General features: G+C 35.5%; 1 pseudogene; it reads right to left on the reverse strand.

Annotated features, from left to right (window-relative positions):
• Positions 1–13,701: 13,701 nt before the first annotated feature.
• LOC114210497 (mediator of RNA polymerase II transcription subunit 21 pseudogene) lies at positions 13,702–14,408 on the reverse strand (annotated as a pseudogene).
• Between the last annotated feature and the right edge of the window lie 2,436 nt (positions 14,409–16,844).

The raw sequence follows: 16,844 nt of genomic DNA on the forward strand, positions 1-16,844 counted from the left end.
CTCCCATTGCCACCTTGCCTCCTCGGGATGGGTTCTCAGCTGCCTACTTCCCTGACCCCATCTATCACCCACCCCCAACCACCCCACCCTAGACTCAGCTGAGTCTCACCCTACTTCCTTGAGCCCACCCACCAACCATCCCCTTCAGAGGGCAGGGCCGGGAGCACAGAGAGGTTCAGGGTCAGGTACCCATACTAGGCAGCAAGTCACTGTGCAGGGCCCTGGGAAACTAAGAAGGTTGGCTCACACCTTGCAAGTATTTCTGTATCAGAGTGCAGCAATAAATGCATTTAAAAACACCATAATAAATAAAAGAGAAATTGCAGGAAAAAGGAAAACATTTCTTCTCTGTTTTTTGAATAAGAAACTGCATTTTCATTTTACTCTGGCATCCACAACTTAGGTAGATAGAAATATGTGGTCGTACTTAGAGCTAAGTAGCAGGTGTTCTCCTGGAATAAGCCAGGAGATCTTGGTGTGGTAGGATCTTCACACTCTCTGATGTCTCCTACACACTGAGATGGGTGTTGGCATAATTGCTGTTATTCCTCTTGGTCAGCCTCCCTTGTTGATAGTTTACTGTTTGATTTTAGGGGCATTAGTGTATAGTACAGGCCTGCCAGGCATACTTTCTGGAAGGGCTGTAGCTTGAGGGAAATTACAAATACCAATTGGAAAGCAAGCTTTGGTAGGGAAATCCAGCAGAAAGAAAGTATGAGGTAAGACTCAGTTATGACTGAGAGACAACTAGTCTTCTAACGTGGATGTTTGGAATTAAGGTGTATATAACAATTATGATCTTCCTTTACCCACCAGATTCCTCTGTGACTGATTGCATCTGTGTTGTTTTGTACCTTTTGACCAAATAATTCTGTTTTTACACAGCAATTAACACACTAGAATTTGAAGAAACTATTTTTGAAATACAATTTGCACATTCTGATTAATTTCTAAAAACCTAGCTACTTTTCAAGTCGTACTTTGTGTTTATAATATGTTTGTGGAAATATTTTAGACAGGAAATTAAAGGGATTTCTCACAAGAGGAAGACACTATTAGGAACAAAGCTATAAATGAAGATTAACTGCAGTTTTTACAAGCAGGGCAGCTGCCAAAATAACAAAGAATTCTTTAAAGTGTTTTATCAGTTGTTTCATTTTGTGTGAAGGAAATCACTATCAAGGAAATGTAATGAAATGTCTTCAGATGTGAAATTCAGAAATGGGAATAGTTTCCATCCTGTACACTGAATCAGTTGAATAATTAAAAAGATTGGAGTGATGAAGTCCAGACATAGTTGATAAGAGAAAAATGTAAGCTTCATTTGAATGTGGTAACTTAATGAAATATAATTTAATAAAATGAGGTCCACTCGACTTTTAACAAGATGCTTTATATTATTTGTATTTCATGAGAGGAAAAATAGATACAATATTTTAAATAAATTAAGTAAATTAAAACTTTATATTGAATTCAACGAGTTTTTTTTTTGACTTGTAAAAAATTACACTTTAAGGTTAATTTGCTTGGAATATGTATAGATGATTGTTTCTGACCTTTCTCATATATAAATGTCATATTTACATTTTATAAATAATGAATTTAGGAAAGTTCACTCTGTGGCCATAAAAATCAGAAACTCAAAGTTTCTTCATTTTGTTGTCAGTCCCTTAAGAAAAGAGTGCTGTGTGCAGATTCCTCTGGCTCCCAAAAGGGTTCAAGGGCACTGGGAAAGGCTTTAATAAAGTCACAAAATTGTATGTTGTCCTCAACGCAGGTGTGCTCCGCTCCTGGGAGCAACACAGATGGAAAACAGCAGAATAAGCACTGTATATACTTCCAGATTTAAATCCCCAGTGAGGACATCATCAAAGTGAGTTTGGAGTTCAACTTCTGTGGTCAATCTCAGACGATAGATTTTTCTCCCTTCTGTATTATATTATTGTTTCTCTTAGCTGTCCTATAATTCAATAATAACTATTGCCTGAGCTATTATATAACATAATTTTATAACTTATAATTACTGTAATTTTAAGAACCATTATTAAGTAGACCTATTAGCTGCCAGGCACTGCAAGGTCCTGAGACTAGAGGTAGGCACTGTTGTTGCCCTCTAGACAGGACTATGGGGATGGCATACATTAACAAACTACAAGCAAATAGTGAAAAAGAGAGGAAGCTGGGATGATACTAAGAAGCCAGAAAATAGTGGGAGAGGCCCTCCCTATATAGCAAAATAGGGGTTTCAGTAGAAAACTATTTTAAAAGAGAGAGAAGAAAAAAGAACAAGCAGTATGAATAATAAAAGTTCAGCACTGCTAAACAACATTTTACTAAAGCCATCTGTCCTTGGCTTATAAGATAAATGAGTACTAGGTCATCATAAAACTAGAAATATACAGGCAAGCCGTACATGTAAGATACGCACAAATATAAAAAGAAATAAAATTTCAAATTGTGCTTTAGTAAATATAATGCAGAGTTCTATTTCAAACTATATCTAGACTTTCAAGAGGCAATTCAAGGTAAGCCCACACAAACTTGTTGCATGCCTACTATGTTTTGTATACTGCAGGTGGTTCTGAAGAGAATGATGGAGGATACACTCATGGCCGTACCGTATCAATAAATCCATTGCAATGCTGAGTGTTTAAGACAAAAGAGATGACTTTGATCTTTCAGTGTTTGGAGATTTTCTTCCTAATATTGCTCATTTAAACTAAAATAATTTATAGAAAATAACAGATTATTATGTTGGTTTATAAGAGAGAATATTTACAAATCTTCTTTACTTATCTAACAGTATTGTAGATTTTTGAAATGATATTGTAGGTCCACTCTAGTGGATGAGGTGATTCGTTTTATGGAGTCAAACAATTTTCTTAAACATTATCTCACACAAAAGCAGACCCTTAGCTCCCCTCCTCCAGCATTAACTGACTGTCAAAAATGCCCTTAACTGGCTTTTTTTTTTTTAATCAACTGACGTAATTATATACAAAAGTTAATTCTGATTTTCATTTTACTTCATCACTAAATCTTATTTTATTAACATTTCCTTTAGGCTCTACCTTACTAGTAAAAAATAAACTACAAATCATATTTTCCATTTGGAATAGTTTTCATCCCCTAGGAAAAAATCAATACATCAAAATTAAATTTCAAAACTGCATTAACAGCATCTTGGAGGTCAGGTATTCTAATAGTCTCTGAGTGGAAACCAAATTATGGAGTTATTATATGTGGACAATATAATTATTTTTACCACCTTTTACTTTAGAGAATACAACAAAAAAGGAATTAAATCTAGTATAAAGATACAGTTAAAAAATAGAAGTGTGTTTATCTATGTCATCTTAATGCTACTGAATTTAGTGATTTACAGGAGCATTAGTTTTAACTTATGGAATCTGAATTAGACTGTGGATATTTAAAAGCTTTAGCAAAATAGCAAAATTAAAGAAAATAGAAATTATTGGATTTGAGCAATTGACCTCTTTTGCAATACACTAACTCCTTAAAGACATCAAAGCATTCTTTAATAGGATAAAACAGCTGGAAGAAATTTTAATCAATGAATTCAATCAAATTAATTAAAAAAAATGAGAACCGTAATAGTGAAATGACAGATATGATCCTCAGTTTCATCTCATCAGGGCTATTCTAATATAACCTTTTTTCCCCATACCTCATTCCCTCCGGTATCATTCTCAGTATCTGGGGCCTAATGTCTTGGACAATTTTGATACCTGTGACAATTATTAGTTACACTTATATCTTCTGCTCTTTGAGGGCAGGATTTGTATCTGTTTTATTCTGATGTGTCCCTTGGCACAGACTTCTTTGTGTAGCTAAGACAGTCTCAAAGCAGGCAGATAGATTTGGAGAACAAGAACACACAGCAGACTCATTTTCAGGACCCCAAAACTGTTCTGCATAATAACATAAAAAGCCATTGTAATTTTTACCCGGTGATTCTTTGAGGATCATGTTGTCTTTAAAGAAATGTTTCTTTTTCCTTCGATATGATGTGGCAGGGACGGCTAATTGAGACTTTAATGTCCATTTTCCCTTCTTAATTTGATTACAATATCCCCTATATTTACCAGGACACATGGTTGCTTAGCTAGAGATTGCATTTGCCCATCTACCGAGCAGCTAGGTTATATATCCAAGTAATGAAGTTTTGCCCAATAAGATCTGTGTATGGAGGGGCATAAGCAGCCTGTCACAAAAGCTTAAAAGGAAGCAAACTGTGTACCACCTCCTCTTTCCCTCTTCCCACTAGCTAAAATGTGGGTACAGTGAGTGAAATGACCCTGAACATGAAGAGAAAGGCCATATTCAATGATGGCAGGATTTTAAAAAAGATGAAATCTGGGTTTGGAGATGGCTTCATGGAGTAGAGTACAACCGCCTTATAACCCATCCTGCCAACCAGCTTTTGTTAAGATTTTTTTTTTTAAGATTTTATTTATTTTTTTTTTGAAAACTTTATTCATTTATTTGACAGAGAGAGACACAGCGAGAGAGGGAACACAAGCAGGGGGCGTGGGAGAGGGAGAAGCAGGCTTCCCGCCGAGCAGGGAGCCCAACGTGGGACTCGATCCCAGGACCCCGGGACCACGACCCGCGCCGAAGGCAGACGCCTAACGACTGAGCCACCCAGGCGCCCCTTTTGTTAAGATTTTATTTATTTATTTGAGAGAGAGAGCATGAGAAAGAGAGAAGGGCAGAGGGGGAAGAAGGCTCTCTGCAGAGCAGGCAGCCCAACAGGGCCCTCAATCCCGGGACGTTAGGATCATGAACTGAGCCAAAGGCAGACACCTTAACCAACTGAGCTGCCCGGGCACCCTATGCCTACCAGCTTGAAGTAAAAGCGGAATAAACTTTCAGTCTAGTTTAAGCAACTGTGTATTGTTTCCTGATAAAGACCTCCAACCCTGAGGGCCTATAACCTACAAAATACCTAAGAATAAATATTCTATATGTATCCTTGGGAAAGAGAAGTGTGTGCGTGTGTATTTTCAAAGGGTTAATCACAAGAGATAATTGCAACACAATATGAATATGTACATGCAAAAACCTTTAGAACCACAGAAGTAATCTTTAACTCATTACCTGGCAGGGATTTGAAGAAAGTCTTTACAAAACAGAAAGATTTCCTTTTCTTGTCTGTCACTTGCTTCCATTTTTTCTGGCTTCTTTGAAGTGTACTATCCTTCACACTAGATATTGAATTCCAATATCTAAAACATTTACACATTTGAGAGCTTGGTTTAACATAGCATCTAAATGACTTCAATTCAGGTTTATGCTGTGTGTCTTAGAGAATTTTAGCTCTGAGATATCTTTGAATGTTGCTGATCATCTTTTCCACGTAACCCTTTCTAGAGTTAGAAGATCCTTTACATTTGTCCATCCAATGCCTGAGGCTCTTGCAAGCATTCAGTAAAAATTTCTAATGCAGAAGTATTACATTCAAAAAACACATAGGGGTGCCTGGGTGGCTCAGTCATTAAGCGTCTGCCTTCGGCTCAGGTCATGATCCCAGAGTCCTGGGATCGAGCCCCACATCGGGCTCCCTGCTCAGCGGGAAGCCTGCTTCTCCATCTCCCACTCCCCCTGCTTGTGTTCCCTCTCTCACTGTGTCTCTCTGTCAAATAAATAAATAAATAAATCTTTAAAAAAACCCACATATGCACCATATGCATACGTGTGTATATATATATATATAATTTATGTTTTTACTTACAGTAAAGTGGAGTTAGAATGGCCTTACTAGTTTTCTGTTAGAGATAAAACAAATATCTGCTGCTTGACTTGTTCTCTCTCTTTTTTAAGTATTTTATTATTTATTTTTTTAAAATTTTATTGTTATGTTAATCACCATACATTACATCATTAGTTTTTGATGGAGTGTTCCATGATTCATTGTTTGTGCATAACACCCAGTCCTCCACGCAGTATGTGCCCTCTTTAATACCCATCACCAGGCTAACCCATCCTCCCGCCCCCCTCCCCTCTAGAGCCCTCAGTTTGTTTTTCAGAGTCCATCGTCTCTCATGGTTCGTCTCCCCCTCCGATTTCCCCCCTTCATTTTTCTCCTCCTGCTATCTTCTTTTTTTTTTAAACATATATTGTATTATTTGTTTCAGAGATACAGATCTGTGATTCAACAGTCTTGCACAATTCACAGCACTCACCATAACACATACCCTCCCCATTGTCTATCACCCAGCCACCCCATCCCTCCCATCCCCCACCACTCCTGCAACCCTCAATTTGTTTCCTGAAATTAAGAATCCCTCATATCAGTGAGGTCATATGATGCATGTCTTTCTCTGATTTACTTATTTCACTCAGCATAATACCCTCCAATTCCAACCACATCATTGCAAATGGCAAGATTTCATTCTTTTTGATGGCTGCATAATATTCCATTGTGTATATACAGCACATCTTTATCCATTCATCTTTGACTTGTTCTCTTGAGTATGTTTACCTTTGAAAGAATGTATTCTACTTAAGAGAGAATTTTTATTAAGGAAATTTGTGGATTGTGGATTGTGTTGGGACTTCTGCATTGCTATTTATAATAATTATATGTGTAAGGTAGCCAGAAGGCAGAGAATATACATGCTCTTTTCTAAGTGCATTATTTCCTTTCAACCAACTACTATAAGCTTGACTATGACAGGGAATCTGATCTGTGACCTTGAGCAATTGAGAGCTACCTCACAGAGTTTTGGGGACAATTAAATTAGATAATAAGTAAAAGACTTTCTAAGACAACATTTATTACATCAAACACATTTTAGTTCCCTTTCTTTATTTTCAGTTTTCATTACCAACTAATAAAAGTAAAATTTAAAGACTCATTCTTCTGGAACTTAGTGTAAGCCAATGAACTGAGTTTCTATGGGAACCAGCTACTATTATTCATATTAGTCATATAACTTTGTCTATATTAATAATGTGAATAATTGTAGCTAACATTTATCAAAAACTTTTTATGAACAGCATGGTACAAAAATCACCTCAGAAAAATATTATTGTTGAGCTTCTATCATTATCCTGACTTTCCAAAGGAGTAAATTAAAGCTTATGGATGCTAAGGAGTGTGCCCAAGGTCACATAGCTAATAGGGTATTCTGTCTATATGGATCTGGAGCCCATACCATTAACTATGATGTACTGTTTTCTGTAGTGCTTATCCACTTAGTGATTTTGAAATCTGTTTTTTTCTGAAATATTTGACTTAAAGATGGTGAAAATCTCCCATCACTGGATAATGGCAGAATTTTCACTAAATTTTGCTGGAAGGCAATAGCAAGTATTTGTTGCTCTTTTCTTCCACCTCTGAACACAGGCAAGTTAGATTTTTAGAAAAGACCATGACAAATAACTGAATGTGGTCTGGATCAATAAAGCAGCTGCTGTAAAACAGCCTTGGGCCCCGGAATTTCTGCTAAACTATCAACATCTAATGTCAAAGTGTTCTTTGAAGGATGAAAGTCAGACTGATATCTTAAAAGTAATTTTCTTTTCGTAGGTCAGTGATTGAATTTGAGTCAGTTTTCCAAATTGTTTAATAAGACAACACAAAATGTGATTACTCATATCTCTTGCAAATAAAGCAAATGATGACTCACAGAATTCTGAAGGTGTCTTAAGGGGGGAAAACATCCTGGTCAAATAATTACATATTTACATATTATGGAAATTTCACATATAAAAAAGTGGGATAAGACCCTGTTTTCCGGATTGGTTCTATTGAATCATTTAATCATTGGTTTTTACTATACACACACACACACACACACACACACACACACACACACGTATACATATAAACACACACACATATATATACATATATACACACACAAGCATATATATATATATATATATGGATGTGTTTGCACAGATAGATGCATACATACATATATACATAGGTACATACACACACATGTATATACATATATATACACATAAAACTTTTTGGAAAATTACATTAAAATATAAAGAGAACATTATAGTTGTTAAAAATACCTGAAAAAATATTAAGGCCAAGTCTCATATAGCATTATAGGAGACATGGAATGCTGGAAGGACATAATAAGTAAGTTGATTTCTTTACTAAAGAGCAACATGTAATACTAGAGAGCCATGAACTGAAATCTCCATATTGCTGGATGTGTGTATTTTGGGATTGTGACAGGGCATTTGACCACTAGCTTTCTCTTACATAAGGAAGTTTCCTTTCAGATGTTTAAGAGCTCCTTAAGTTCTAAACTATCTGGGCTTTCCCCTGGTAATCTTCTTTATTTGGTTCCCCTTGGAATAGCAAAAAACAAAAAGCAAAAGAAAAACAAAACAAAAAGTGCTTTATAAGTTGTTCTTCCTGTCAGTAAATTATAGAAACTATGTTTCCTTTTGTAAAGAAAACAGGATTCCAGACCAGAATCACATATATTACTCCCACCATCATGCCACTACTCAGAGAAACAGTAGGAATAGGGGCATTGAAGATCATTTCTACCATCTTCCAAGGGTACAAGTGACCACTTCATATTTAAAATTTGCTTTTACAACCTCTCTTTTTCCATACCCTTTCTTATTTGCGATTCTATTGCTCATCTGTGAACTTTCATTAAGAATACGTTACCTGAATTTTTACTCTTAATTAGGTAAGGCAACTTTAATAATGTACTTCTACATTATGTGTTATACTTCTCTAGTATACTTCTATTGTTGATGTCTAAGGTGATGATACTGAAAAACATTCAGAAGAAGGTAACTAGATGATAAAGACCGTTCTGAGTTAAGAACAATAAATTAAAAGGCATAAAAAGTTCTTGCTTTTGTAGTACTTATAATAAATGCTTTTGACCAGCACAAAGAATATCAGCATGCCCCTTAGCAAATATAGTAGGTAAGCACATTCACAAATCATTCCTGATTTTTGTGCTTAAATTATAGCTTCTAATTTCCATTCCCCCTAAAAGGAATAATGGCTTCTTTGGTGAATGGCTGATTTTAGGTCCCAGCTAGGAAATTTGAAAATGAGCCTAGGAAAGCCTATGCTTAAGAGCAAGAAAATGATAGCTTTTGTCAAGGACAGAGGTGCCAACTTGAAAGGGCTAACACTTGCCAATGCTGTGATTATCTGAGCATCAAAAAGGATAATATATACTGAATCTATAAACCTCCATAAGTTCATGATGATTATCAAATAAATGAGAGAAAGCCAAATGACAATGAAATAAATCTTTAGAGGCTATTGGAAGTAACTAGGGCACCTATGGCTAATTTTATCCCTTTCATACTAACTATATTTCAGGAAACCAAATAGTTTCAGCTGAGAAATTATTTTCTTTACAAATAAACTCAGGCCGAATTGTTAAAGAAATGACAAAATTAGAAAATAACCATTTGCCACACCTAATTAAATAATTGATTTAAGCAATAATCATCAATTGATTAAACTATTAGATGAAAGGTTGAAGTAAAATTTGCAATGGGAGGATCAAGTGTTAGAATGTAAAACCACTAGTTAAGAAATAAAAGTGGGACCACAGACATTGTTACTTGCCTCCTGATGTGATGCAGTGTGATGCCCATAATAATACTCATGAAGTACTTTTTCCCGAAAGATGGAGTCTGAATGTAGAGCTAATCTAAACTTACAAGAAATGGGAAGGAGAATGTTAAAGAATCAAATTAAATGACCCCAAGAGGAAATAAATATTAAAAAAAAATCAGAATATGATGCCTCGTACAGGACGATGGGCACAGTTTCTACAATAAAGAGAAAAAATAAGGACCAGGAGAAGGCTGGAATGCTTCACTGTAGCTCAAAGGACTTAGGAGACAGGGTAACCAAATACAATGTGTAGACCTTGTTTCACATCCTTATTTGAACCTATAGCCAATTGCTGAAAGGCACTTCTGAAACAACCATGGAAATTTGATTATGGACTGATCTAAGATGATATTAGAATGATTTTAATTTAGTTAGATAACAATAATAAAACAGTTACATTTTAAAAATCTATATTTTTAGAGATACATAGCAAGGGTGAAATGACATAACATTTGGGATTTGTTTTAAAATAGTTCATTAAATGGCTCCTGGGTGGCTCAGTTGGTTAAGCATCTGCCTTTGGCTCAGGTCATGATCTCAGGCTCCTTGGATCGAGTCCCACATCAGGTTCCTGCTCAGTTGGGAGTCTGCTTCTTCCTCTCCCTCTGCTGTCACCCCTGCTTGTACTCTCTCTCTCTCTCTGAAAGAAAGAAAGAAAGAAAGAAAGAAAGAAAGAAAGAAAGAAAGAAAGAAAGAAAGAAAAATCTTTAAAATAGTTCATTAAAAATAGATGCATAGATAAATAGTTATAGAGACAATGTGGCAAATTTTGATTAAAAATTGTTGAATTTTGGCAATGTCTTTATTGGGGCTCATTTAACTAATTAAAAATTTAATTGTTCTCCCTACTTTTATGGTGTCTAAGTTTTTTCCAGAACAAAATTAATCAGTAGTATGTTGAGTTAAGAATTGCATGAAGGTAAAAGGTATGATTGCTTATAAGATTCAACTCAGACCTGTACTTCCTTAATCTTATATTTCTTAAAAAAATTAGAATTGAGCTCAAAAGTAATATTCTATGTCAAAAGTTGTTGGTACAATGAGCCATATACAACCAGAGGGCTAAAGATATTGAATATCACTGAATTTCATGCCTGTCTTAGACTATTAAAGCGTAAAACTTCAAACGTAAAGAAATTTGTCTGCGGCACATCATTTTCACTGTAGTATGGTGTTTTTTTTTTTTTTTTTTAAATTACCAATAACTCTTAGGATTGTGAGGTCTTTCTACCAGGAGATAACTTTTTCTAGAATTTCTCCTAACCCCCTATGCATTACTTTTCTATTTTTGGTTTTTGTCATAACAAAGTATCAGAGGAGGGGTGGCTTAAGTAACAGAATTTTTTTCTTCACAGTTTTAGAGTCTAGAAGTCCAAGATCAAGGAGTTGGAAGGGTTGATTTCTTCAGAGGGCCTCTCTCTTTGGTGTGTAAGTGGTAGTCTTGTTCTGGTGTCTTCACATGGTCTTCCCTTTGTGTCTGTGTCTTAATCTCATTTTACAAAAACACAAGTCACATTGGATTCGGGTCCATTCTCGAGACCTCATTTTGCCTCAATTTTACTTCTTTAAAGATCTATCTCCAAATAGAGTCACAGTCTGAGGTACTGGGGTTTAGGACTTCAAGATATGAATTTGGTTAGGGGGACACACAATTCATCCCATAACACCCCATTATGGTCATAAATGTGAATTAAGCAAAATTTAAGGGAACTAAGTTTTCTAGAATGATAATTGAAGTTGGCAGAAGGAAAAATGGTACTACTTAAACAACAAAGAAAAGTACTGCGTTAAGAATAGAGATGGCCCTTGCACCCAGCCTTGGATCTTCTGAGTCTGTATAAGTGAAAATCAGCAGGATGGATTTGTATTACCTATTTCACATGAGAAAAATCCCTTAAAGCTTGGAAGGTAATTATTATACTATTTTACATTGAACTGCCAAGTGATCAGCTCATAATACAAATTTAACTGTGCCTCTTTTATAATTCATCCATATTCTATTGTACCCCATCACAACTTGCTCATAGTGTTGTAGACTTTTAAATTTTCTTGTGCTTTCATTGAAGAATTCATTTTGTTACCTCTCAGGATGTTGGACTATTACTCTTCTGTTGTGCCTCGGTCAGCTGTACCCCATTGCCCTGAAATGCTTTTCTCAGCTATAGTTTTACTGGGAGATTAAAGGCACGCTTCTAGGGGGTGGGTATGTTACTTACTGGGAACAGATCAAATCTCTCTTAGAAGTAGGTGAAATACAAATGATAAGTCTATCAACTATAGAGCTTTCTGGATTACTGAATTCACATGAGCAATGATTCTGACTCGGGAATGAATTTGGTGAAGCATCACTTTATTCTAGAATTGCCAGTGCCTATATTTAATGAGACAAATGTTTGATGGGTTTGCTAATTTGAGTCTGAAGATTAATCGAGTACTTTGTGAAAGACCAATAAATATGTAAACAGAAAAAAAAAAAAAACTCTGAAAGCGAAGACTTCTCCATTTTAGCAGGAATAAATCTGTCTTCATCGGTAGCAATCACCAAGATTAATACTAATTATAATCAATATACAAAAGACAGATTACATCTGTCCATTTCTTTCACCTTTTTTTTAAATTCAAATATTATCATGGGTCTGAAAGGAGAGAACTACTTCCTATGAGGAACTTGTTCACCCATGTTACGTAAATTAACTCTTCTAGGCACTAAGGTATCATTGAGTAAATGGTGTGTTTTGTGCATGAAATGATATCTCATGTCCTTTAAGTGCTCGTTCATCTCCATGCTATGAAATATGTACAGTTAGGTATCTCTTCACTTTCTTCTTTTAACTGAACTTTAGTTTTTAAAAACAGCCCTGAAATAAGTGTGTTTATTTTATTTAATACTTTAAAATAAACCACTCTAAAATATTCATATTGTATTTTAACATTCAAAATTAAGTTAAATATCTTTTTAAAACCCAACTAAAAATAAAAAGTTCTTTGTATTTTTATTTAATCGAAAAAGTAAAACCAATTCTATGAATTAGAGATAACTATATGCCAACTCATATATGGTGATCTGATACCAGGAATATTTTTACTAAGAAGCCTGTGACAAAGTATGAGTGACATAAAATCCCTTTTAAAAAGCCTGGATGGATGTATCATAATTGATAATAATATAATAAAGTCTCTCTCCCTGTGCCACATAAGGGTCCTTTATAAAAGCAATAGCTCTTGATTGGCTATATGATTAAAACTATTTCCTAGATCCTAATTTCTCCTAGGATCAATTCAAAAACTTTTAAGATCTTATTAGGCCTCATGTAATCTGTCCTGCCTAACTTTATACGAACTTAACTTCTGGTAATAACTCCTTACTCGAACTACATATTAATTCATTTTTATACAACAAATATTTTATTTAACAGCTCATGTGACAGACACGGTGATAAGAGGTTGAAAAGAAAGTTGATCCAGTGAGTTTAAAGTTTAGCAAGTGTCTTGCAATATAATTACTGAGTTTCTCAAACACACGGAGTTTTTTTTATCCTTTTACCCTCTTTATATCTGGGGGCTTCACAAATGCTGTTTCTTCTGCCTGGAACAATTTTGCTGTATTCTTCTGCCAACACTTCAATCCATTTCATCTAGGTAAGTACTATGTAGCCTTTATGACTCCATATGAATTTTATATCTTCAGAAGAAATACTTCACAGACCACCCCCCTTCTTATTCCACCTCTACCAACACAAATGCTCTATATTCGCACACTTATCTTGTGCTTCAGTCACAACAGATACTCTATCCTTGCTTAGTACTTATCAAACTGGAGATTACCACCAGCAAGGGAATCTTCATAAGGCCAAGGACTTTGTTTATCTTGTTTCCTATTTTATTCCTATCACCTAGCAAAATACCTGGGACATACTGGCTGTTGGATAACTATTTCTTAAATATTTAATACATACTTGGTGTACTATGTGCAAACAAGTGAGGCATGTATTATAATTAGACACATTTTTATAGGGTAAAACTGAGTGACGATTTCTAAAGTACATCTGTTTAATTATATTATAACCATTAATGCAACATTTGCCTCATTTCGATAATAAAAAATGATGGTATAATGATGGTTTAAAGCTGGTTCAATCGCAATTTTAGAGGCCTGCTTATCAAGAGTGAAAATAGAAGACTATTAAAAATAGCTAAAAAGGTAACATGTGTCATAGTGCTTAATGTTTTTGTAACTGTTGGTAAGGCTTACATCTAAATTTGATGCAGAATTCTCAATGGCACTGAAATAGTTTTCTCAGCCACATGGTATATACTGGTACTATGAGTCTGAAAGAGACTGGCTATGGGTACCACTCCTTGTCTTCAGCTGTGACTGCGCAATATCAGCAAGTGCACTTTGTATCTTTTCCAGAAGCATGTCCCCTCGATAAACAACATCCTCCAGACATGTAGCAACTTCGTGGTTTTCTTCTTCCAGCTTATACAAGCTAGCAGCCTGTAAAGCAGCTGTAGATTCTTCACTGGGTAATGAATCTATCAAAACATCAATGTCTTTTGCTGTTCGTGCAATCAGTGCTGCAAAAAGCTGGGCATATTCTTCTGTAGGATTAGCGGGCTGATCTTTGTTAATTGCTGTCTGAATATTACTAAAAGAAGCAGGAGGACCACACTGCTGCAACACTCCAATGGCATTACAAAACTGATCTGCAAGCGAGTTCACCGCGTCCTGCAGCTGTGTGAGCCGGTCCGCCATGTTCCTCCTTGAGTGACGATTTCTTTTGATAAGTCTAAAAGATAAGCAATGATGGCTATGTAATAGGGATACAAAGTAAGACAAATACCATCGGTGCTGTCATTATTGGAACCATTTCACTCCCTTAGGACATCTAGCTTCTCCCTGAAGTGATGGGGAGATCACTAATTTTTGAAACCACCCTCTCCATTACAAAACAACTTCAATTGTCCTATCGTCCTTTTCAACAATGAACAAGCATCTACTTCTTCATAACTTCCACCTCTTTGTCCTGGACCTGCCTAAGAAGCTAACCAGAATTCTAATCCTTTTTCTGAGTGAAAGCTGGTCATATAGCTGAAGCCAGATACACCTCTCCTTCCTCAGAAATCCTTTTCTTCTTAAGAAAAGGTATTTTCAGGTTTCCAGAGGAGTCCTTATATGATGTGGCTTCCAAAGTTTCATCATCTTAGTTCCCTCCTTTTAAAGGGACTCTAATTTTTCACTGTGCCATTTACATTGAATAAAATATTACTTCTTATCTGGACAATAATTTCTACTGATTATTTTATTTTAATACCTTCTAGTAGTTGCTTTATATGGGTGACTTATCCTAAGCTTGAGGAAAACCCAAAGCTCTAGGTCATCTTAATTTGATGGCAACCTGGACACAATTCTTAGATTTCTCCCCATTTTTTAAAGTCTTCATTGAAATCACTACTTTGGTTATTAAGACCATAGATTTGGTGTGTGGAAGAGATTTCTTAAAGAAAACTACATTTTGTAGTATCCAAAGCAATGTTGACTAGCAGAGAAGACCTTGATGTCATCACTCTGACCGCAGGGTACAAAAAAGGACCAAGAAGCAGTAAGGTGATGTTGACATCTAGATTGAAAAGTAAGTCTACTGAAGAAAAACATTCTTCCTGGCCTCTCATTCCAGAAAAATGTTACAAATAGACTGGGGAGCCTTTCTTTAGAACAGCATGTTTTCTATTTAAACTATAGGCCCTTTGCTCCCATTTTCAGATTCTGGAAATTCATATCATTTCTTATAGCAAGAATGTGGAAAACACAGTGTTCTGACACCATTTTACAGCTATTCTTGTACTTTTTAATTTTTGTTAAGTGCATTTTAAAATTAAAAGGAAATCTTTAGGACTCCAGTTGAGTTTTAGCAATGAATCTACAGTCTATCATATTTTAAGCCCTCAGACTTTTGCCTTCTTTCCTCTTTTAGCATTGAGAATATGGGATACAATAAATTACAGGTATTAGATTTCTGGCAAAATGCAGTTTAGGACACTGCACGTTTTTGCACAAAGTGCAAAAAAAATCAATCTTTTCTGCTGTCATAAAGCTTATTGAAAACTGCTATTGTGCCATTAAAATTAATGTAATCGCTTTTCTCTTTCTAAGTCCTGTTGCCCTTTTGGCCAACCCCTACAGGTCACCTCCCCTTGAAGACAATGAGCCCTTTCTTGTTCTTCCACTTGAATTAAACACTGAAACTAATGCTGTGAAATGTTGCCTTTCTAATTCATATTTTACACAAAAAGATTTAATTTTCACATAAGATGGCTGAATTTCCATTTGGATATTTCCAATACTCTTTGCATCATTTAAAACCCACTGCTATAGAAATGTACAGGGAGATGGGCTCTCTTTTTGAAATATGCTTGAAAAAGGCATCAAACCTGAAATAATTTACAGCAACTTTTTGATTTAAGACAAAACTTTTGGGGTTTTATTAGGCTTTAGAATAAGACTTGGAAGTTATCTACAGTATATTAATATTTAAATATAAAGAATTATGTATTCTATGCAATACAGATCTTAACTCAAAATGCAGTAACGACTCATTCGGTATTAATTTAAGCATTTGCTTAAGAAAATGTACCCTCATTTACAATGCTCTAAAATTAAGCTTATACCAAAATTTTCCTTTACCAATATTTAACCAGCTTATGGGTTAACCTCACTGAGCTTGCTAACACAGGGAAGAAACTTGGGGGCCACTCACCTCTGCAGAGCTTTGGGTGCATGGCCGCTACTATATGCAGGCTCTTTGATCAGTGAGACAATTGGAGACCCAAGCTCCAGGTCCTTGAACTGGCCTCCGAGAGGGCAGAAAAGTCCTTCTTTATACTTCTTTCCTCCAACCCCCACACCGGTAAAATATTCATTAGCTAATATCAAATTACTAAACCCTCATGGGAAAGTGAATTCCTCCCTGATCCCCGCTCAACATAAGCAACTTCTCTTGACAAAGTCATTAGTCCTTGACCCTTATATAGTAAGGATTTGATGTGAATTGTTTTTATGGATGTATGTGCTAGGATCAAAATAACATTACTATAACATAAAGTGCAATAACTTATAAAATCCACCAATTAATTTATTTAAATTTTGCTTACACAGTTTTTCCTTATCAGGTACACACATCCTATTTGGTGAAGA

This window comes from Eumetopias jubatus, unplaced genomic scaffold, assembly GCF_037043125.1.
Source record: "Eumetopias jubatus isolate StellerSeaLion01/CBP00866 unplaced genomic scaffold, mEumJub1_p1.0 scaffold_12, whole genome shotgun sequence".
NCBI classification, from domain to species: Eukaryota; Metazoa; Chordata; class Mammalia; order Carnivora; family Otariidae; genus Eumetopias; species Eumetopias jubatus.